The 23,548-nt window shown below is 51.6% G+C and overlaps 1 long non-coding RNA gene across 1 annotated transcript; it reads left to right on the forward strand.

The window, feature by feature from the left end:
* The first annotated feature begins 637 nt into the window (after nucleotides 1-637).
* LOC147101952 (uncharacterized) lies at nucleotides 638-22,395 on the forward strand. The gene is made up of 3 exons (XR_015073412.1): nucleotides 638-702; nucleotides 8,450-8,666; nucleotides 22,208-22,395. It is a non-coding gene; the product is annotated as an uncharacterized LOC147101952 (long non-coding RNA).
* The last annotated feature ends 1,153 nt before the right edge of the window (nucleotides 22,396-23,548 follow it).

The raw sequence follows: 23,548 nt of genomic DNA on the forward strand, positions 1-23,548 counted from the left end.
GGGTACAGGTCTGTCAGTGTATAACACTGGGGTACAGTACTGGTGGGTACAGGTCTGTCAGTGTATAACACTGGGGTACAGTACTGGTGGGTACAGGTCTGTCACTGTATAACACTGGGGTACAGTACTGGTGGGTACAGGTCTGTCAGTGTATAACACTGTCGTACAGTACTGGTGGGTACAGGCCTGTCACTGTATAACACTGGGGTACAGTACTGGTGGGGACAGGTCTGTCACTGTATAACACTGGGGTACAGTACTGGTGGGTACAGGTCTGTCAGTGTATAACACTGGGGTACAGTACTGGTGGGTACAGGCCTGTCACTGTATAACACTGGGGTACAGTACTGGTGGGGACAGGTCTGTCACTGTATAACACTGGGGTACAGTACTGGTGGGTACAGGTCTGTCAGTGTATAACACTGGGGTACAGTACTGGTGGGTACAGGTCTGTCAGTGTATAACACTGGGGTACAGTACTGGTGGGTACAGGTCTGTCACTGTATAACACTGGGGTACAGTACTGGTGGGTACAGGTCTGTCAGTGTATAACACTGTCGTACAGTACTGGTGGGTACAGGTCTGTCACTGTATAACACTGGGGTACAGTACTGGTGGGTACAGGTCTGTCAGTGTATAACACTGGGGTACAGTACTGGTGGGTACAGGTCTGTCAGTGTATAACACTGTCGTACAGTACTGGTGGGTACAGGTCTGTCACTGTCTAACACTGGGGTACAGTACTGGTGGGTACAGGTCTGTCAGTGTATAACACTGGGGTACAGTACTGGTGGGTACAGGTCTGTCACTGTATAACACTGGGGTACAGTACTGGTGGGTACAGGTCTGTCACTGTATAACACTGGGGTACAGTACTGGAGGGTACAGGTCTGTCACTGTATAACACTGGGGTACAGTACTGGAGGGTACAGGTCTGTCACAGTATAACACTGGGGTACAGTACTGGTGGGTACAGGTCTGTCAGTGTATAACACTGGGGTACAGTACTGGTGGGTACAGGTCTGTCAGTGTATAACACTGGGGTACAGTACTGGAGGGTACAGGTCTGTCACTGTATAACACTGGGGTACAGTACTGGTGGGTACAGGTCTGTCAGTGTATAACACTGGGGTACAGTACTGGTGGGTACAGGTCTGTCACTGTATAACACTGGGGTACAGTACTGGTGGGTACAGGTCTGTCAGTGTATAACACTGGGGTACAGTACTGGTGGGTACAAGTCTGTCACTGTATAACACTGGGGTACAGTACTGGAGGGTACAGGTCTGTCACTGTATAACACTGGGGTACAGTACTGGAGGGTACAGGTCTGTCACAGTATAACACTGGGGTACAGTACTGGTGGGTACAGGTCTGTCAGTGTATAACACTGGGGTACAGTACTGGTGGGTACAGGTCTGTCAGTGTATAACACTGGGGTACAGTACTGGTGGGTACAGGTCTGTCTCTGTATAACACTGGGGTACAGTACTGGTGGGTACAGGTCTGTCACTGTATAACACTGGGGTACAGTACTGGTGGGTACAGGTCTGTCAGTGTATAACACTGGGGTACAGTACTGGTGGGTACAGGTCTGTCTCTGTATAACACTGGGGTACAGTACTGGTGGGTACAGGTCTGTCACTGTATAACACTGGGGTACAGTACTGGTGGGTACAGGTCTGTCACTGTATAACACGGGTACAGTACTGGTGGGTACAGGTCTGTCACTGTATAACACTGGGGTACAGTACTGGTGGGTACAGGACTGTCACTGTATAACACTGGGGTACAGTACTGGTGGGTACAGGTCTGTCATTGTATAACACTGGGGTACAGTACTGGTGGGTACAGGTCTGTCACTGTATAACACTGGGGTACAGTACTGGTGGGTACAGGTCTGTCACTGTATAACACTGGGGTACAGTACTGGTGGGTACAGGTCTGTCATTGTATAACACTGGGGTACAGTACTGGTGGGTACAGGTCTGTCACTAACACGGGGGTACAGTACTGGTGGGTACAGGTCTGTCACTATAACACGGGTACAGTACTGGAGGGTACACGTCTGTCACTGTAACACGGGGGTACAGTACTGGTGGGTACAGGTCTGTCTCTGTATAACACTGGTACAGTACTGGTGGGTACAGGTCTGTCACTGTAGAACACTGGGGTACAGTACTGGCGGGTACAGGTCTGTCACTGTATAACACGGGTACAGTACTGGTGGGTACAGGTCTGTCACTGTAGAACACGGGTACAGTACTGGCGGGTACAGGTCTGTCACTGTATAACACGGGTACAGTACTGGTGGGTACAGGTCTGTCACCGTATAACACGGGTACAGTACTGGTGGGTACAGGTCTGTCACTGTAGAACACTGGGGTACAGTACTGGCGGGTACAGGTCTGTCACTGTATAACACGGGTACAGTACTGGTGGGTACAGGTCTGTCACTGTATAACACTGGGGTACAGTACTGGTGGGTACAGGTCTGTCACTGTATAACACTGGGGTACAGTACTGGGGGGTACAGGTCTGTCACTGTATAACACTGGGGTACAGTACTGGGGGGTACAGGTCTGTCACTGTATAACACTGGGGTACAGTACTGGTGGGTACAGGTCTGTCACTGTATAACACTGGGGTACAGTACTGGTGGGGACAGGCCTGTCACTGTATAACACTGGGGTACAGTACTGGTGGGTACAGGTCTGTCACTGTATAACACGGGTACAGTACTGGTGGGTACAGGTCTGTCACTGTATAACACTGGGGTACAGTACTGGTGGGTACAGGTCTGTCACTGTATAACACTGGGGTACAGTACTGGTGGGTACAGGTCTGTCACTAACACTGGGGTACAGTACTGGTGGGTACAGGACTGTCACTGTATAACACTGGGGTACAGTACTGGTGGGTACAGGTCTGTCACTGTATAACACGGGTACAGTACTGGAGGGTACAGGTCTGTCACTGTAACACGGGGGTACAGTACTGGTGGGTACAGGTCTGTCTCTGTATAACACTGGTACAGTACTGGTGGGTACAGGTCTGTCACTGTAGAACACTGGGGAACAGTACTGGCGGGTACAGGTCTGTCACTGTATAACACGGGTACAGTACTGGTGGGTACAGGTCTGTCACTGTAGAACACGGGTACAGTACTGGCGGGTACAGGTCTGTCACTGTATAACACGGGTACAGTACTGGTGGGTACAGGTCTGTCACACTATAACACGGGTACAGTACTGGTGGGTACAGGTCTGTCACTGTAGAACACTGGGGTACAGTACTGGCGGGTACAGGTCTGTCACTGTATAACACGGGTACAGTACTGGTGGGTACAGGTCTGTCACTGTATAACACTGGGGTACAGTACTGGTGGGTACAGGTCTGTCACTAACACTGGGGTACAGTACTGGTGGGTACAGGTCTGTCACTGTATAACACTGGGGTACAGTACTGGTGGGTACAGGTCTGTCACTATAACACTGGGGTACAGTACTGGTGGGTACAGGTCTGTCACTGTGTAACACTGGGGTACAGTACTGGTGGGGACAGGTCTGTCACTGTATAACACTGGGGTACAGTACTGGTGGGGACAGGCCTGCAACTGTATAACACTGGGGTACAGTACTGGTGGGTACAGGTCTGTCACTGTATAACACTGGGGTACAGTATTGGTGGGTACAGGTCTGTCACTGTATAACACGGGTACAGTACTGGTGGGGACAGGTCTGTCACCGTATAACACTGGGGTACAGTACTGGTGGGTACAGGTCTGTCACTATAACACTGGGGTACAGTACTGCTGGGTACAGGTCTGTCACTGTATAACACTGGGGTACAGTACTGGTGGGTACAGGTCTGTCACTGTATAACACTGGGGTACAGTACTGGTGGGTACAGGTCTGTCACTGTATAACACGGGTACAGTACAGGTGGGTACAGGTCTGTCATTGTATAACACTGGGGTACAGTACTGGTGGGTACAGGTCTGTCACTGTATAACACTGGGGTACAGTACTGGTGGGGACAGGTCTGTCACTGTATAACACTGGGGTACAGTACTGGTGGGTACAGGTCTGTCAATGTATAACACGGGTACAGTACTGGTGGGTACAGGTCTGTCACTGTATAACACTGGGGTACAGTACTGGTGGGTACAGGTCTGTCACTGTATAACACGGGTACAGTACTGGTGGGTACAGGTCAGTCACTGTATAACACGGGTACAGTACTGGTGGGTACAGGTCAGTCACTATAACACTGGGGTACAGTACTGGTGGGTACAGGTCTGTCAATGTATAACACTGGGGTACAGCACTGGTGGGTACAGGTCTGTCACTATAACACTGGGGTACAGTACTGGTGGGTACAGGTCTGTCACTGTATAACACTGGGGTACAGCACTGGTGGGTACAGGTCTGTCACTATAACACTGGGGTACAGTACTGGTGGGTACAGGTCTGTCAGTGTATAACACTGGGGTATAGTACTGGTGGGTACAGGTCTGTCACTGTATAACACTGGGGTACAGTACTGGTGGGTACAGGTCTGTCACTGTATAACACTGGGGTATAGTACTGGTGGGTACAGGTCTGTCACTGTATAACACTGGGGTACAGTACTGGTGGGTACAGGTCTGTCACTGTATAACACTGGGGTACTGTACTGGTGGGTACAGGTCTGTCACTGTATAACACTGGGGTACAGTGCTGGTGGGTACAGGTCTGTCACTGTATAACACTGGGGTACAGCACTGGTGGGTACAGGTCTGTCACTATAACACTGGGGTACAGTACTGGTGGGTGCAGGTCTGTCACTGTATAACACTGGGGTATAGTACTGGTGGGTACAGGTCTGTCACTGTATAACACTGGGGTACAGTACTGGTGGTGGGTACAGGTCTCGCTGTATAACACTGGGGTACAGTACTGGTGGGTACAGGTCTGTCACTGTATAACACTGGGGTACAGTACTGGTGGGTACAGGGCTGTCACTATAACACTGGGGTACAGTACTGGTGGGAACAGGTCTGTCACTGTATAACACTGGGATACAGTACTGGTGGGTACAGGGCTGTCACAGTATAACACTGGGGTACAGTACTGGTGGGTACAGGGCTGTCACTGTATAACACTGGGGTACAGTACTGGTGGGTACAGGTCTGTCACAGTATAACACTGGGGTACAGTACTGGTGGGTACAGGGCTGTCACTGTATAACACGGGTACAGTACTGGTGGGTACAGGTCTGTCACTGTATAACACTGGGGTACAGTGCTGGTGGGTACAGGTCTGTCACTGTATGATGCGCAATCAATTACTCATAAAAGACTGAGAGTTAAGAGAGTAACTAAAGGCTTTTATTAACAAAAGAATGAAGGTCTGCCTCGAGTGGTCGACCGGTACTGGTGGGTACAGGTCTGTCAGTGTATAACACTGGGGTACAGTACTGGTGGGTACAGGTGTGTCACTGTATAACACTGGGGTACAGTACTGGTGGGTACAGGACTGTCACTGTATAACACGGGTACAGTACTGGTGGGTACAGGTCTGTCACTGTATAACACTGGGGGACAGTACTGGTGGGTACAGGTCTGTCAATTTATAACATTGGGGTACAGTACTGGTGGGTACAGGTCTGTCACTGTATAACACTGGGGTACAGTACTGGTGGGTACAGGTCTGTCACTGTATAACACTGGGGTACAGTACTGGTGGGTACAGGTCTGTCACTGTATATCACTGGGGTACAGTACTGGTGGGTACAGGTCTGTCACTGTATAACACTGGGGTACAGTACTGGTGGGTACAGGTCTGTCACTGTATAACACTGGGGTACAGTACTGGTGGGTACAGGTCTGTCACTGTATAACACTGGGGTACAGTACTGGTGGGTACAGGTCTGTCACTGTATAACACTGGGGTACAGTACTGGTGGGTACAGGTCTGTCACTGTATAACACTGGGGTACAGTACTGGTGGGTACAGGCCTGTCACTGTATAACACTGGGGTACAGCACTGGTGGGTACAGGTCTGTCACTATAACACTGGGGTACAGTACTGGTGGGTGCAGGTCTGTCACTGTATAACACTGGGGTATAGTACTGGTGGGTACAGGTCTGTCACTGTATAACACTGGGGTACAGTACTGGTGGTGGGTACAGGTCTGTCACTGTATAACACTGGAGTTCAGTACTGGTGGGTACAGGTCTGTCACTGTATAACACTGGGGTACAGTACTGGTGGGTACAGGCCTGTCACTGTATAACACTGGGGTACAGTACTGGTGGGTACAGGTCTGTCGCTGTATAACACTGCGGTACAGTACTGGTGGGTACAGGTCTGTCAGTGTATAACACTGGGGTACAGTACTGGTAGGTACAGGTCTGTCACTGTATAACACTGGGGTACAGTACTGGTGGGTACAGGTCTGTCACTGTATAACACGGGTACAGTACTGGTGGGTACAGGTCTGTCACTGTATAACACTGGGGTACAGTACTGGTGGGTACAGGTCTGTCACTGTATAACACTGGGGTACAGTACTGGTGGGTACAGGTCTGTCACTATAACACTGGGGTACAGTACTGCTGGGTACATGTCTGTCAGTGTATAACACTGGGGTACAGTACTGGTGGGTACAGGTCTGTCAGTGTATAACACTGGGGTACAGTACTTGTGGGGACAGGTCTGTCACTAACACTGGGGTACATTACTGGTGGGTACAGGTCTGTCAGTGTATAACACTGGGGTGCAGTACTGGTGGGGACAGGTCTGTCACTGTATAACACTGGGGTACAGTACTGTTTCTGCCCCATGGCTCCAGGAAGGAAAGCTCTGTGTATAATATTGTCCAGTTGTGCGCAGTGCAGAATCCCCCAGACAGATTTGTGTTTGCATGATTACCACAGCCCTGTGTGTCTTAGCTAAACACACGGGGATATTATTTCAGTCTCTTTTTTTCTACTGGTCAATGTGAGCAGACAGAAATGTGACTAGAGGACACTCTGAGAATGAAGGTGATCTGGCGTGCGAGGACGAGCCTCGCGAATCACGGCGAGGATTTGAACAATCAATAAGGGCCCTGTTGTGTTTCTCACTGCCTCTCCTGACACATAGAGCCTCTGCCTGTCTGTGCTGCCTGTTTCCTTCTGGCTCCTCGATGCGGAAGCCATGCTGGCGTTCCGGCTGCCTTCATTGGGACAGCGCGGCCCATTGGTGAGGCTGGTTTCAAGAATTCTCTCTGATGAGCTCGCTGATCTCACAGTTCACCTCAGTGCCGCTTGGTCAGTTCTGTACTCACATACTGACCATTCTGTGTTCAGACACTGACCATTCTGTACTCAGATACTGACCGTTCTGTGTTCAGACACTGACCATTCTGTACTCAGACACTGACCGTTCTGTGTTCAGACACTGACCGTTCTGTGTTCAGACACTGACCGTTCTGTGTTCAGACACTGACCGTTCTGTATTCAGACACTGACCGTTCTGTGTTCAGACACTGACCGTTCTGTGTTCAGACACTGACCGTTCTGTGTTCAGACACTGACCGTTCTGTACTCAGACACTGACCGTTCTGTGTTCAGACACTGACCGTTCTGTGTTCAGACACTGACCGTTCTGTGTTCAGACACTGACCGTTCTGTGTTCAGACACTGACCGTTCTGTGTACAGACACTGACCGTTCTGTGTTCAGACACTGACCGTTCTGTGTTCAGACACTGACCGTTCTGTGTACAGACACTGACCGTTCTGCACTCAGACACTGACCGTTCTGCGTTCAGACACTGACCGTTCTGCGTTCAGACACTGACCGTTCTGCGTTCAGACACTGACCGTTCTGCGTTCAGACACTGACCGTTCTGCGTTCAGACACTGACCGTTCTGCGTTCAGACAGTGACCGTTCTGCGTTCAGACAGTGACCGTTCTGCGTTCAGACAGTGACCGTTCTGCGTTCAGACACTGACCGTTCTGCGTTCAGACACTGACCGTTCTGCGTTCAGACACTGACCGTTCTGCGTTCAGACACTGACCGTTCTGCGTTCAGACACTGACCGTTCTGCGTTCAGACACTGACCGTTCTGCGTTCAGACACTGACCGTTCTGCGTTCAGACACTGACCGTAATGGCCTCTTGACTTCTGTCCGTCCCAACTCGTAACTTCTATGCCTGGTATTTCAGCACTCTACAACAGTGGGTTGTTGTACAAATTAACTTTCTACAATGTCTTTACAGTGGTCCTTCCAGCCGCGTACAATAAGTGAAATAACAGATTTTGTCAAATTCCTGAACCCCTTGTTGAAACTTCCAAAGGTTGAAGAGAAGGTGGAGCAGAGTGGGAGTTGTGGTTTGTCTCCCCCTCAGTTTCGTGCAGCTCCGCCCGAAACAAAACCATGCTGCTTTATTCTTTTGTGTTCCTTTGTTTTAATTCAGTGCACGTGGGCTCAGAATGATACGATGGACGGAGGGGGCTTGCCCCAGCTGCCGGACACCATACTCCTCGAGGTCTTCCTCAGCCTGGAGCACCAGGATGTCCTTGCCGCGGGTGGCACCTGCAGGCAGTGGTACAGAGTGTCCCGTGACGAATTTCTGTGGCGGGATCTCTTTTACCGTTACTACAATGTGAATCGAGCAGTCCCCCGCCACCCAGGTTAGTCTCTGCATTGCTTTCTGGCTAACCTCAATAGTGACTGCATTCTAAAATACTTCAATAGCTGTAAAAGGCTGTTGGACATCCTGAGGTCGTGAAAAGCGTTATATAAATGCAAGTCTTTGATTTTCCTCCTCCAGTGTTAATTAGACATTTTCCCAGGATTTTTAATGGCAATGTGGCAAAATTGTTTTTTTCCCTGCATTGAATGTTTTAACTTACGTACTGCTCGAAACAGCATGTAAAGGGTTAATTCCCAAGTTCACACAAAGCAGCTCCTCAGTAGGAGCTGCCAGCTCAGACAGTTGTCTGGGATAGGGCTCCTCATGGTGTCAAGGGGGCTGGATTACGCTTCAGCTGTACAGAGTCTTGGTCAGACCCCATCTGGACACTGGGTTCAGTTCTGGGCCCCGCACCTCAGGAAGGATCTATTGGCCTTGGAGAGGGACCAGCCCAGATTCACCAGAATGACACCGGGGCTGAAAGGGTTAAATTATGAGGACAGGTTGCATAAACTTAGCTTGTATTCCCTCGCGTTTAGAAGGTTGAGGGGCGATCTAATTGAGGTGTTTAAAATGATAAAAGGAATTCAATAGAGTAGATACAGAGAAACTAGTGCAGTGTCAGCCGTGGCTCAGTGGGCAGCACCCTTGCCTCTGAGTCAGAAGGTTGTGGGTTCAAGTCCCACCACAGAAACTTGAGCACAGAAATCTAGGCTGACACTCCAGTGCAGTACTGAGGGAGTGCTGCACTGTCAGAGGTACCATCTTTCAGATGTGACATTAATCCGAGGCCCCATCCACCCTCTCTGGTGAACGTAAAGGATCCCTTGGCACTATTTCGAAGAAGAGCAGGGGGAGTTCTCCCCGGTGTCCTGGCCAACATTTATCCCTCAACCAACATCACAAAAACAGATTGTCTGGTCATTATCACATTGCTGTTTGTGCGCAAATTGGCTGCCACATTTCCTACATTACAACAGTGACTACACTTCAAAAAGTACTTCATGGGCTGTGAAGTGCTTTGGGACGTCCGGTGGCCGCGAAAGGTGCTATATAAATGCAAGTCTTATTTTTACTGGTGGGGAATCCAGAACAGGGGGGCACAATATTAAAATTAGAGCTAGGCCAATCAGAAGTGAAATCGGGAGCACATCTTCACACAGAGGGTGGTGGAAATATATATATTCGGAGAGAAAGCAAGGAGCTTATTTGTTATTTTTCATACTGAGGAATACAGAGAAAAATAGATCGCACTGTGTGCAATAGTGTGCTGCTTGTTCATTTATCACATGTAAATAAAATCAATTGTTGGTTCGAAGTTTGTTTAGTTTATGGAGTAAAGACTCTCTGTTACAATCCCTGGATCTCAGAGTCATTGTTCTAGATAATCAGCAGGAATGGTGTACCCCAGATCATAAGGGACACGAGGTCCATTTACGGGAGTGAGTGAACAGTGACCCCTGAGAAAATATCTAGTGCAGCTGACCAAACTGTGTGGCGAGCAGTGATGCTTGTTTGTGTTGCAGGCTGAGGGACAGGGCGTTGCTTTCTCTCGTTCTTCAGGAGTGCCCATGATAACCACCAACCCTCTCAGTTTAAGGCTCACTGAAAATACTAAAACAGCTACTGTTGTAAGCGGGTTTATTTTTAAATATAAAATGGTTTCTTCCAGGAGCTGTTTCCAATCACACATTGCTTCCTGCAGAAACTATCCTCTATTACCCAAATGGCCTACCTGCCTCCCTGAGATAAATGTAAGAAGTCACACAACACCAGGTTATAGTCCAACAGCTTTATTTGAAATCACAAGCTTTCGGAGCGCTGCTCCTTCGTCAGGTGAAGTGGAGAAATGCATAAAGACACAGCTTATATAGTCAGAGAATCATGTCAGATGTTTACAGGTAACCTTTCCAACTGCCATTTATCGCACCTCGGCAGAGAGATAATCACAGCAGTCAAAGGTGTGAATGGTGTCCAAACAGGTCAGTCAGGGAAACATTACATCAAAGAACAATGAGGTGGGGTCACAAGGGGTCAAATATTGCAGATGCTGGGGTCTGTATGAAAAACAAAAAAACAGACAAAAAACATTTTTTTTGGCTGGAAATCACAGCAGGTCCGGCCGCATCTGTGTAGAGAGAACAAGCCAATGTCGACTCGAGTCTGGATGACCCTACGTCAGGTGGGGTTACATGTAGCGTGACATGAACCCAAGGTCTCGGTTGAGGCCGTCCTCATGAGTGCAGAACTTGGCTATCAGTTTCTGCTCGACGATTTTGCGTTGTCGTGTGTCTCGAAGGCCACCTTGGAGAATGGTTACCCGAAGATCGGAGGCTGAATGTCCTTGACTGCTGAAGTGTTCCCCGACTGGGAGGGAACACTCCTGCCTGGTGATTGTTGCGCGGTGTCCGTTCATCCGTTGTCGCAGTGTCTGCATGGTCTCGCCGATGTACCATGCTCCGGGGCATCCTTTCCTGCAACGTATGAGGTAGACAACGTTGGCCGAGTCACATGAGTATGTACCATGTACCTGGTGGGTGGTGTCCTCACGTGTGATGATGGTATCTGTGTTGATGATCTGGCATGTCTTGCAGAGGTTGCTGTGGCAGGGTTGTGTGGTGTCGTGGTCGCTGTTCTCCTGAAAGCTGGGTAATTTGCTGCGAACGATGGTCTGTTTGAGGTTAGGCGGCTGTTTGAAAGCGAGTAGTGGAGGCGTGGGGATGGCCTTAGCGAGGTGTTCGTCGTCATCGATGACATGTTGAAGGCTGCGAAGAACATGGCGTAGTTTCTCCGCTCCGGGGAAGTACTGGACGACGAAGGGTACTCTGTTGGTTGTGTCCCGTGTTTGTCTTCTGAGGAGGTCTATGCGATTTTTCGCTGTGGCCCGTCGGAACTGTCGATCGACGAGTCGAGCGTCATATCCCGTTCTTACAAGGGCGTCTTTCAGTGTCTGTAGGTGTCCATCGCGTTCCTCCTCGTCTGAGCAGATCCTGTGTATTCGCAGGGCTTGTCCATAGGGGATGGCTTCTTTAACGTGGTTAGGGTGGAAGCTGGAGAAGTGAAGCATCGTGAGGTTCGCTTCATCCTTGACCACAATGTCTTCACCTTCGACAACCAGTTCTTTACCCAAACACACGGAACAGCCATGGGGACCAAATTCGCACCCCAATACGCAAACATCTTCATGCACAAGTTCGAGCAAGACTTCTTCGCTGCACAGGATCTCCAACCAACGCTATACACCAGATACATCGACGACATTTTCTTCCTATGGACCCACGGCGAAGAATCACTGAAAAGACTACACGATAACATCAACAAGTTCCATCCCACCATCAAACTCACCATGGACTACTCCTCAGAATCAGTCTCATTCCTGGACACACGAATCTCCATCAAAGACGGACACCTCAGCACTTCACTCTACCGCAAGCCCACGGACAACCTCACTGGTAAAATAGATAAGGGAGAACCAGTGGATGTGGTGTATTTGGACTTTCAGAAGGCTTTCGATAAGGTCCCACATAAGAGATTAGCGTGCAAAATTAAGGCACATGGGATTGGGGGCAAGGTATTGACTTGGATAGAGAACTGGTTGGCGGACAGAAAGCAAAGAGTTGGAATAAACGGGTCGTTTTCCGAGTGGCAGGCAGTGACTAGTGGGGTACCGCAGGGATCGGTCCTAGGGCCCCAGCTGTTCACAATATATATTAATGATCTGGACGAGGGAAATGGATGTAATATCTCCAAATTTGCAGACGACACAAAGCTGGGTGGGAGGGTATGCTGTGAGGAGGATGTCGTGAAACTCCAGTACGATTTGGACAGGTTGGGTGATTGGGCAGAAACATGGCAAATGCACTATAATGTGGATAAATGTGAGGTTATCCACTTTGGTGGCAAAAACAGGAAGGCAGATTATTATTTGAATGGCAATAGATTGGGAGAAGGGGAAGTGCAAAGAGACCTGGGTGTTCTTGTGCACCAGTTGCTGAAGGTAAGCACGCAGGTGCAGCAGGCGGTTAAGAAGGCAAATGGTATGTTGGCCTTCGTAGCAAGAGGGTTCGAGTACAGGAACAAGGATGTCTTGCTACAGTTGTACAGGGCCTTGGTGAGAGCGCACCTTGAGTATTGTGTGCAGTTTTGGTCGCCTTACCTGAGGAAGGACATTCTTGCCATGGAAGGAGTGCAGCGAAGATTCACCAGGCTGATACCTGGGATGGCAGGAATGACGTATGAGGAGAGAGTGTGTCGATTGGGCTTATACTCACTGGAGTTTAGAAGATTGAGAGGGGATCTCATCGAAACCTATCAAATTCTGTCAGGCCTGGACAGACTAGATGCAGGAAGGATGTTTCTGATGGCCGGGGAGTCCAGAACCAGGGGTCACAGTCTAAGGATAAGGGGTAAGCCATTTAGGACTGAAATGAGGAGGAATTTCTTCACCCAGAGAGTGGTGAACCTGTGGAATTCTCTGCCACAGAGGGCGGTGGAGGCCAGTTCATTAAATATATTCAAGACGGAGTTGGATATATTTCTTAAGGCTAAAGGGATATGGGGAGAAGGCAGGGACAGGTTACTGAATTTGGATGATCAGCCATGATCTGATTGAATGGCGGAGCAGGCTCGAAGGGCCGAATGGCCGACTCCTGCTTCTATCTTCTATGTTTCTATGTAATGATATATTAAAAACGGACAAATGGTTTGGATGCAAGAAAGTCAAACTTTATAACTAAATAAACTACACCACACGATCAATGTAATCACGGTAAAATTGCTTAGATAGGGGAGGAAAAAATGGGCATAACGAGGGAAAACGACTAAAATGACAATTCTAACAAAATCCCACTTTACTCCCCACCCCTATGCCTATCCTAAGTTGCCTTGTGAAAGTTCAGAAAAATATATGCTCACCACTATAATGCCAGCTCCGTGCCCCACGAGATCTTCACTGTCCTGAAGTAAAGAAACACCCCAGTGTTTTAAAAGTAAACTGCTGGTGTTTTTACCTCTTCAGACAGACTCCATGCTGTAGAGGGCACACGGAGGCAAGCCAGAGAGAGAGAGAGCGAGGCCTCCGAGACGCTATCCCTATATACCCCAATTTTGGGGCCGAAATGTTCCCGTCCACATCCGGAGTTTTCTGGGTTAAAACAAAGGGATCCAAACCATCCCCTTGTCTGGGATGGGTTTGAATAAAGTTGCCATTGTCTGTGATGGCTGTCGATAAAACTGCAGGGGTTTTGAATGTGTCTTCATTCTGGGGCCGAAATGTTCCCGCCCACATCCGGAGTTTTCTGGGCTAACAAAAGGGATACAACTGTCCCCATTGTCTAGTAATGCGTGATTCAAACCCATTCATTCTTAAACTGTTCCTTTTCTTAGTCTGAAAAGTCTCTTCCGTAGTTTAGGTGTGTTTCATTGTGTGTGATGGGTTTTGAATGGAGTTGGATTACTATGTAAACAGAAACTCATTCTCTTGTGGTCACTGAAACCGCAGTCAAGTGGTTTTAATCCCTTGTGCAAACATCCTTGTAAATAAACAGCGATTGTCTCTGGAGGGAGGGGGAAACTCCCCTTTTGATTGACAGAATTTGACTGCCAACTTTGATCCTCCCCCTTTTCACAGACATACACGAGCTGCTTCCAAGCCCCTTTGTCCTTGGCCATGCTTTTCTGACGGCCATTTTATCCCTGGGCAATTTACCAAACTCAAGCGTACAATTTTTCGTAAAAATGTTCTGTCTTAAGGTGTGCGATATTTTACAAAGTTCTTTCATTCCGGTGTTGTCCAAGTGCTGCCTAGCTCACGGGCCCTTTAACGGTTCTGGGCACGTTTTAAAACATTGTCCAACCCAGAGACAATTTAAATCATGCAAAGTCTTTGTCCACGATGTGGATTAATATTTCCCGATCTTCGGGGGCTGAGGGGATTTTGCGAACCCCTACACAGTGCAGCACTCCCTCAGTATTGCCCCACTGACACTGCAGCACTGCCTCAGTACTGCCCCTCCTACAATTTTTTGAGGGGGTGACTAGGTGTGTGGATGAGGGTAGTGCAGTGGATGTGGTATACATGGATTTCAGTAAGGCCTTCGATAAAGTCCCGCACAGGAGACTGGTCAAGAAGGTAAGAGCCCATGGAATCCAGGGTGCCTTGGCACATTGGATACAAAACTGGCTTAGTGACAGAAGGCAGAGGGTGATGGTCGAAGGTTGTTTTTGTGACTGGAAGCCAGTGGGGTACCACAGGGATCGGTGCTGGGTCCCTTGCTGTTTGTGGTCTACATTAGTGACTTGGATGTGAATGTAAAAGGTATGATCAGTAAGTTCGCGGATGATACAAAAATTGGTAGGGTGGTAAATAGCGAGGAGGGTAGCCTCAGTCTGCAGGACGATATAGATGGGTTGGTCAGATGGGCGGAACAGTGGCAAATGGAATTTAACCCGGAAAAGTGCGAGGTGATGCACTTTGGGGGGGACTAACAAGGCAAGGGAATACACAATGAATGGAAAGACCCTAGGCAAGACGGAGGGTCAGAGGGATCTGGGTGTGCAAGTACACAGATCCCTGAAGGCGGCGGAACAGGTGGATAAGGTGGTAAAAAAGGCATATGGGATACTTGCCTTCATTAGCCGAGGCATTGAATATAAGAGCAAGGAGGTTATGATGGAGCTGTATAAAACACTGGTTAGGCCACAGCTGGAATACTGTGTGCAGTTCTGGTCGCCACACTACAGGAAGGATGTGATCGCGTTAGAGAGGGTGCAGAGGAGGTTCACCAGGATGTTACCAGGGCTGGAGCGCTTCAGCTATGAAGAGAGACTGGGCAGATTGGGTTTGTTTTCCTTGGAGCAGAGGAGGCTGAGGGGGGGACATGATTGAGGTGTACAAAATTATGAGGGGCATAGATAGGATGGATGCTGAGGAGCTTTTTCCCTTAGTAGAGGGGTCAATAACTAGGGGGCATAGATTCAAGGTAAAGGGCGGGAGGTTTAGAGGGGATTTGAGAAAGAACTTTTTCACCCAGAGGGTGGTTGGAGTCTGGAACTCACTGCCTGAAAGGGTGGTGGAGGCAGAAACCCTCACAACATTTAAGAAGCATTTGGATGAGCACTTGAAATGCCATAGCATACAAGGCTACGGACCAAATGCTGGAATATGGGATTAGATTAGACAGGGCTTGATGGCCAGCGCGGACACGATGGGCCGAAGGGCCTCTATCCGTGCTGTATTACTCTATGACTCTATGACTCTAATGCAGCGCTACCTCAGTATTGCCCCTCAATACTGACCCTCCGACAGTGCATTGCTCCCTCAGTACTGCCCCTCCTACAGTGCAGTGCTCCCTCAGTACTGCCCCTCTCACAGTGCAGCGCTCCCTCAGTACTTCCGCTCCGACAGTGCAGCACTCCCTCCATACCGCCCCTCCGACAGTGCAGCAGTCCCTCGGCACTGACCCTCTGATAGTGCAGCGCTCCGACAGTGCAGCACTCCCTCCGTACTGCCCCTCCGACAGTGCAGAGCACCACCAATGCTGCACTCCCCCTCAGTATTGCCCCTCCGACAGTGCAGCACTCCCTCTGTATTGCCCCTCCGGCAGTGCAGCACTCCCTCAGTACTGCCCCTCCGACATTGCAGCACTCCCTCTGTATTGCCCCCCGACAGTGCAGCACTCCCTCTGTATTGCCCCTCCTACAGTGCAGAGCTCCCTCAGTATTGCCCCTCCGACAGTAAAGCACTCCCTCAGTACTGCCCCTCTGACAGTGCGGCGCTCCCCCAGTATTGCCCCTCCAACGGTGCAGCACCCTCTCAGTACTGCCCCTCCGACAGTGCAGCACTCCCTCAGTACTGCCCCTCTGACTGTACAGCACTCCCTCAGTACTGACCCTCCGACAGTGCAGCGCTTCCTCAGTACTGCCCCTCCGACAGTGCAGCACTCCCTCCATACCGCCCCTCCTACAGTGCAGCAGTCCCTCGGTACTGACCCTCCGTTAGTGCAGCGCTTCTTCAGTATTGCCCCTCCGACAGTACAGCACTCCCTCAGTATTGCCCCTCCGACAGTACAGCACTCCCTCAGTACCGCCCCTCCGACAGTGCAGTGCTCCCTCAGTACCGCCCCTCCTACAGTGCAGCATCCCCTCAGTACTGCCCCTCCTACAGTGCAGCACTCCCTCAGTACCGCCCCTCCGACAGTGCAGCACCCCCTCAATACTGACCCTCCTACAGTGCAGCACCCCCTCAGTACTGACCCTCCTACAGTGCAGCGCTCCCTCCGTACTGACCCTCCGACAGTGCAGCGCTCCCTCAGTACTGCCCCTCCGACAGTGCGGCGCTCCCCCAGTATTGCCCCTCCGACGGTGCAGCACCCTCTCAGTACTGCCCCTCCGACAGTGCAGCATTCCCTCAGTACTGCCCCTCCGACAGTACAGCACTCCCTCAGTACTGCCCCTCCGACAGTGCAACACTCCCTCAGTATTGCCCCACCGACAGTGCGGCACTCCCTCAGTACTGCCCCTCCGACAGTGCAGCGCTCCCTCAGTACTGCCCCTCCGACAGTGCGGCACTCCCTCAGTACTGCCCCTCCGACAGTGCGGCGCTCCCTCAGTACTGCCCCTCCGACAGTGCGGCGCTCCCTCAGTACTGCCCTCCGACAGTGCGGCGCTCCCTCAGTACTACCCTCTGACAGTGCGGCGCTCCCTCAGTACTGCCCCTCCGACAGTGCGGCGCTCCCTCAGTACTGCCCTCCGACAGTGCGGCACTCCCTCAGTACTGTACCTCCGACAGTGCGGCGCTCCCTCAGTACTGCCCTCCAACAGTGCGGTGCTCCCTCCGACAGTGCGGCGCTCTCTCAGTACTGCCCCTCCGACAGTGCGGCGCTCCCTCAGTACTACCCTCTGACAGTGCGGCGCTCCCTCAGTACTGCCCCTCCGACAGTGCGGCGCTCCCTCAGTACTGCCCTCCGACAGTGCGGCGCTCCCTCAGTACTGCCCTCCGACAGTGCGGCACTCCCTCAGTACTGTACCTCCGACAGTGCGGCGCTCCCTCAGTACTGCCCTCCAACAGTGCGGTGCTCCCTCCGACAGTGCGGCGCTCCCTCAGTACTGCCCTCCGACAGTGCGGCACTCCCTCAGTACTGTACCTCCGACAGTGCGGCGCTCCCTCAGTACTGCCCTCCAACAGTGCGGTGCTCCCTCCGACAGTGCGGCGCTCCCTCAGTACTGCCCTCCGACAGTGCGGCGCTCCCTCAGTACTGCCCTCCGACAGTGCGGCACTCCCTCAGTACTGTACCTCCGACAGTGCGGCGCTCCCTCAGTACTGCCCTCCAACAGTGCGGTGCTCCCTCCGACAGTGCGGCGCTCTCTCAGTACTGCCCCTCCGACAGTGCGGCGCTCCCTCAGTACTGCCCTCCGACAGTGCGGCGCTCCCTCAGTACTGCCCTCCGACAGTGCGGCACTCCCTCAGTACTGTACCTCCGACAGTGCGGCGCTCCCTCAGTACTGCCCTCCAACAGTGCGGTGCTCCCTCCGACAGTGCGGCGCTCTCTCAGTACTGCCCCTCCGACAGTACGGCGCTCCCTCAGTACTACCCTCTGACAGTGCGGCGCTCCCTCAGTACTGCCCTCTGACAGTGCGGCGCTCCCTCAGTACTACCCTCTGACAGTGCGGCGCTCCCTCAGTACTGCCCCTCCGACAGTGCGGCGCTCCCTCAGTACTACCCTCTGACAGTGCGGCGCTCCCTCAGTACTGCCCCTCCGACAGTGCGGCGCTCCCTCAGTACTGCCCTCCGACAGTGCGGCGCTCCCTCAGTACTGCCCTCCGACAGTGCGGCGCTCCCTCCGTACTGCCCCTCCGACAGTGCAGAGCACCACCAATGCTGCACTCCCCCTCAGTATTGCCCCTCCGACAGTGCAGCACTCCCTCTGTATTGCCCCTCCGGCAGTGCAGCACTCCCTCAGTACTGCCCCTCCGACATTGCAGCACTCCCTCTGTATTGCCCCCCGACAGTGCAGCACTCCCTCTGTATTGCCCCTCCTACAGTGCAGAGCTCCCTCAGTATTGCCCCTCCGACAGTAAAGCACTCCCTCAGTACTGCCCCTCTGACAGTGCGGCGCTCCCCCAGTATTGCCCCTCCAACGGTGCAGCACCCTCTCAGTACTGCCCCTCCGACAGTGCAGCACTCCCTCAGTACTGCCCCTCTGACTGTACAGCACTCCCTCAGTACTGACCCTCCGACAGTGCAGCGCTTCCTCAGTACTGCCCCTCCGACAGTGCAGCACTCCCTCCATACCGCCCCTCCTACAGTGCAGCAGTCCCTCGGTACTGACCCTCCGTTAGTGCAGCGCTTCTTCAGTACTGCCCTCCAACAGTGCAGCACTCCCTCAGTACTGCCCCTCCTACAGTGCAGAGCTCCCTCAGTATTGCCCCTCCGACAGTACAGCACTCCCTCAGTATTGCCCCTCCGACAGTACAGCACTCCCTCAGTACCGCCCCTCCGACAGTGCAGTGCTCCCTCAGTACCCGCCCCTCCTACAGTGCAGCATCCCCTCAGTACTGCCCCTCCGACAGTGCGGCGCTCCCTCAGTACTACACTGAGATGTCAGCCTGTTTTATGGGCTCAAGACTTTGGAGTGGACTTGAACCCAGTGGACTCGACGGTGTGAGTCTTACCCACTGAGCCACAGCTGACACTAAGCAATGAATGTCGGTGAATCAGTGATATCAGCTGGAGCTGGGACGTCATGCACTAAGGTGAGGAATGGCAGACGTGTGGAACTGAGAACAGGAGCAGACCATTGACTCCAGACACGTCTCCCTCTTCCTTAGAGCAGCCCTACCTTTTCACGTATATCTTCAACCCTTGTCTCTGCAGAAACTCCTGATCCTAATTATACTGTCCACATCAATGTCCCTCACTGGGGACTTATTCCGCAACTCCATTACCCTGTGGGTGAAAATGCCCCAACTTCCCTTGCACTCTTTATTTTTACCTGGGAGTGGACCCCATCCTCATTGTAAACAGTTTGCCTCGATCAACTCGTGTAAATTCCCCTTTATAAACCTGAACATCTGGATCACCTCACAGTTCCCTCTTTTTATGACTTTTACATGTGGGCTGCTGGTTCTCTGCAGTGCATTGTCACCTTATTAACCTCCTGAAACAAATGATTCAGCAATGTTAACTGAGCCATCAGCACTTAGGAAGATCAGCTAAGGCCATTTATGCAGAACCATTAGTGGGTAGCACTCTCGCCTTCGAGTCAGAAGGTCGTAGGTTCAAGTCCCACTCCAACAACTTGAGCACATAATCCAGGCCAACACTCCAGTGCAGTGCTGCGAGAGTGCTGCACTGTCTGAGGTGCAGTCTTTCAGATGAGACGTTAAACAGAGGCGCCGTCTTTTCTCTCAGGTGGATGTAAAAGACCCCATGGCACCATTGGAAGAAGTGGTGGGGTCTTCATCACATCGCTGTTTGTGGGAGCTTGCTGTGTGCAAATTGGCTGCCGCGTTTCCTACATTACAACAGTGACTACACTTCAAAAAGTACCTCATTGGCTGTGAAGCGCTTTGGGACATCCTGAGGTCGTTAAAGGCGCTATAGAAATGCAAGTCTTTAGCTGCTTCTGTCCTCAAAGCCCACCCTTGCTGGCCATTGAAGCCCCTCCCTCTGGTACATTAACTCTCCCATTGAAGCCCCTCCCTCTGGTACATTAACCCTCCCACTGAAGCCCCTCCCTCTGGTACATTATCTCTCCCATTGAAGCCCCTCCCTCTGGTACATTAACTCTCCCACTGAAGCCCCTCCCTCTGGTACATTACCCCTCCCACTGAAGCCCCCCCTCTGGTACATTAACTCTCCCACTGAAGCCCCTCCCTCTGGTACATTACCCCTCCCACTGAAGCCCCCCCTCTGGTACATTAACTCTCCCATTGAAGCCCCTCCCTCTGGTACATTAACTCTCCCACTGAAGCCCCTCCCTCTGGTACATTAACTCTCCCACTGAAGCCCCTCCCTCTGGTACATTAACCCTCCCACTGAAGCCCCTCCCTCTGGTACATTACCCCTCCCACTGAAGCCCCCCCTCTGGTACATTAACTCTCCCATTGAAGCCCCTCCCTCTGGTACATTAACTCTCCCACTGAAGCCCCTCCCTCTGGTACATTAACTCTCCCACTGAAGCCCCCCCTCTGGTACATTAACTCTCCCACTGGTACATTAACTCTCCCACTGAAGCCCCTCCCTCTGGTACATTAACCCTCCCATTGAAGCCCCTCCCTCTGGTACATTAACCCTCCCACTGAAGCCCCTCCCTCTGGTACATTACCCCTCCCACTGAAGCCCCCCCTCTGGTACATTAACTCTCCCACTGAAGCCCCTCCCTCTGGTACATTAACTCTCCCACTGAAGCCCCTCCCTCTGGTACATTACCCCTCCCACTGAAGCCCCCCCTCTGGTACATTAACTCTCCCACTGAAGCCCCTCCCTCTGGTACATTAACTCTCCCATTGAAGCCCCTCCCTCTGGTACATTAACCCTCCCATTGAAGCCCCCCCTCTGGTACATTAACCCTCCCATTGAAGCCCCTCCCTCTGGTACATTAACCCTCCCATTGAAGCCCCCCCTCTGGTACATTAACCCTCCCATTATGGTATTTAATTTTTTTGAACAGCCCTGCTCTTTAGTACATCGCTTGCTGGATTCATCACTGGGTAAGGTGGACAAAAATGGCCCCAAGACAAGTTGGAGGCCAAAATCACAATCAAACAAAAAGTATTGAGGAGTTTTGAAAATGTTTCGAGAGGTGGGAAGTGGAAGTGTTTCGGAAAGGCGTTCCAGAGGGCAGGACATAGTGAGTCAAAGTGTTGGCGTGAGGGAGCAGGAAATGAAGAATAAGCCAGTATCACTGGTGAAGAGGCTGCAGCTGGAGGAGAACCTGAGGGTTGGTGGAGAGACCAGGCAGGGAATAGACAGATAAAAGGCATCACCACAGTCACTCCTTACAAAATACTGAGTTGATCTATTTTCACTAATTGCTTGAGGTATCTGGGACAGATGGTGGTGCTTGTTGGTGTTGAGTGTTCAGAGGCACAGGTGTTGTCAGCACTGAGGCAGCCAGATTCTTGCAAGGAGCCTGTTGGATTCCAAGCGAACTACTTCATTCTTGTTGTGTGCGGGTTTATGCGATGTTGAAGGTGAGGGATGCTAACACTGGGATATTTATTCCAGTGCAGGTACTGAGTACAGCCAGGCCAGGGCCAGCAAGACAGTCAGGTGCTGCACTGCCCCAACATTGTGTGTCACGCCCACTCTCTGAGAGGCAATCTCAGCTGCACCAGTGTGACACTTTCCATTTCTCACACCATCGGCCCTGTTGACTCGCAGTAAGATTCCCAGTTAATGCCTTAATAGAGTTTGAGAGCTGCTGTGTAACAGGCTGCAGGATGCTGAGTGATGATAGGTGTCCAACTGAAAGAGATATCTGAAAACTGTGACGTCGTACCGACCACGGGTTAATGCTGACATCTTCTCTCTGACAGCTGCTATTTCGTGGCTGGGTGAGTTCCGGAGACTCTACGATACGATTCCGTGTGTGGAGGTGGAGACTCTGAAGGAGCATCGTGACCAGGTCCTACACGTCAGCTTCTCCCATAATGGCTACTTATTTGGATCCTGCTCCAAAGACTGTTTTGTCAAGGTACGAGCTCTCTCTCACTCTCTGACGGTACGAGCTCTCTCTCTCTGACGGTACGAGCTCTCTCTCTGACGGTACGAGCTCTCTCTCTCACTCTGACGGTACGAGCTCTCTCTCTCACTCTGACGGTACGAGCTCTCTCTCTCACTCTGACGGTACGAGCTCTCTCTCTCACTCTGACGGTACGAGCTCTCTCTCACTCTGACGGTACGAGCTCTCTCTCACTCTGACGGTACGAGCTCTCTCTCTCACTCTGACGGTACGAGCTCTCTCTCTCACTCTGACGGTACGAGCTCTCTCACTCTGACGGTACGAGCTCTCTCTCTCACTCTGACGGTACGAGCTCTCTCTCTCACTCTGACGGTACGAGCTCTCTCACTCTGACGGTACGAGCTCTCTCTCTCTCACTCTGACGGTACGAGCTCTCTCTCTCACTCTGACGGTACGAGCTCTCTCTCTCACTCTGACGGTACGAGCTCTCTCTCTCACTCTGACGGTATGAGCTCTCTCTCTCACTCTGACGGTACGAGCTCTCTCACTCTGACGGTACGAGCTCTCTCTCTCACTCTGACGGTACGAGCTCTCTCTCTCACTCTGACGGTACGAGCTCTCTCTCTCACTCTGACGGTACGAGCTCTCTCTCTCTCTCACTCTGAAGGTACGAGCTCTCTCTCTCACTCTGACGGTACGAGCTTTCTCTCTTACTCTGACGGTACGAGCTCTCTCTCACTCTGACGGTACGAGCTCTCTCTCTCACTCTGACGGTACGAGCTGTCTCACTCTGACGGTACGAGCTCTCTCTCTCACTCTGACGGTACGAGCTCTCTCTCTCACTCTGACGGTACGAGCTCTCTCTCTCACTCTGACGGTACGAGCTCTCTCTCTCTCTCACTCTGAAGGTACGAGCTCTCTCTCTCACTCTGACGGTACGAGCTTTCTCTCTCACTCTGACGGTACGAGCTCTCTCTCACTCTGACGGTACGAGCTCTCTCTCACTCTGACGGTACGAGCTCTCTCTCTCACTCTGACGGTACGAGCTCTCTCTCTCACTCTGACGGTACGAGCTCTCTCTCTCACTCTGACGGTACGAGCTCTCTCTCTCACTGACGGTACGAGCTCTCTCTCTCACTCTGACGGTACGAGCTCTCTCTCTCACTCTGACGGTACGAGCTCTCTCTCTCACTCT

This window comes from Somniosus microcephalus, chromosome 23 (genome assembly GCF_052327205.1).
Source record: "Somniosus microcephalus isolate GS21.2 chromosome 23, FLI_Smic_1.0, whole genome shotgun sequence".
Taxonomy (NCBI): Eukaryota; Metazoa; Chordata; class Chondrichthyes; order Squaliformes; family Somniosidae; genus Somniosus; species Somniosus microcephalus.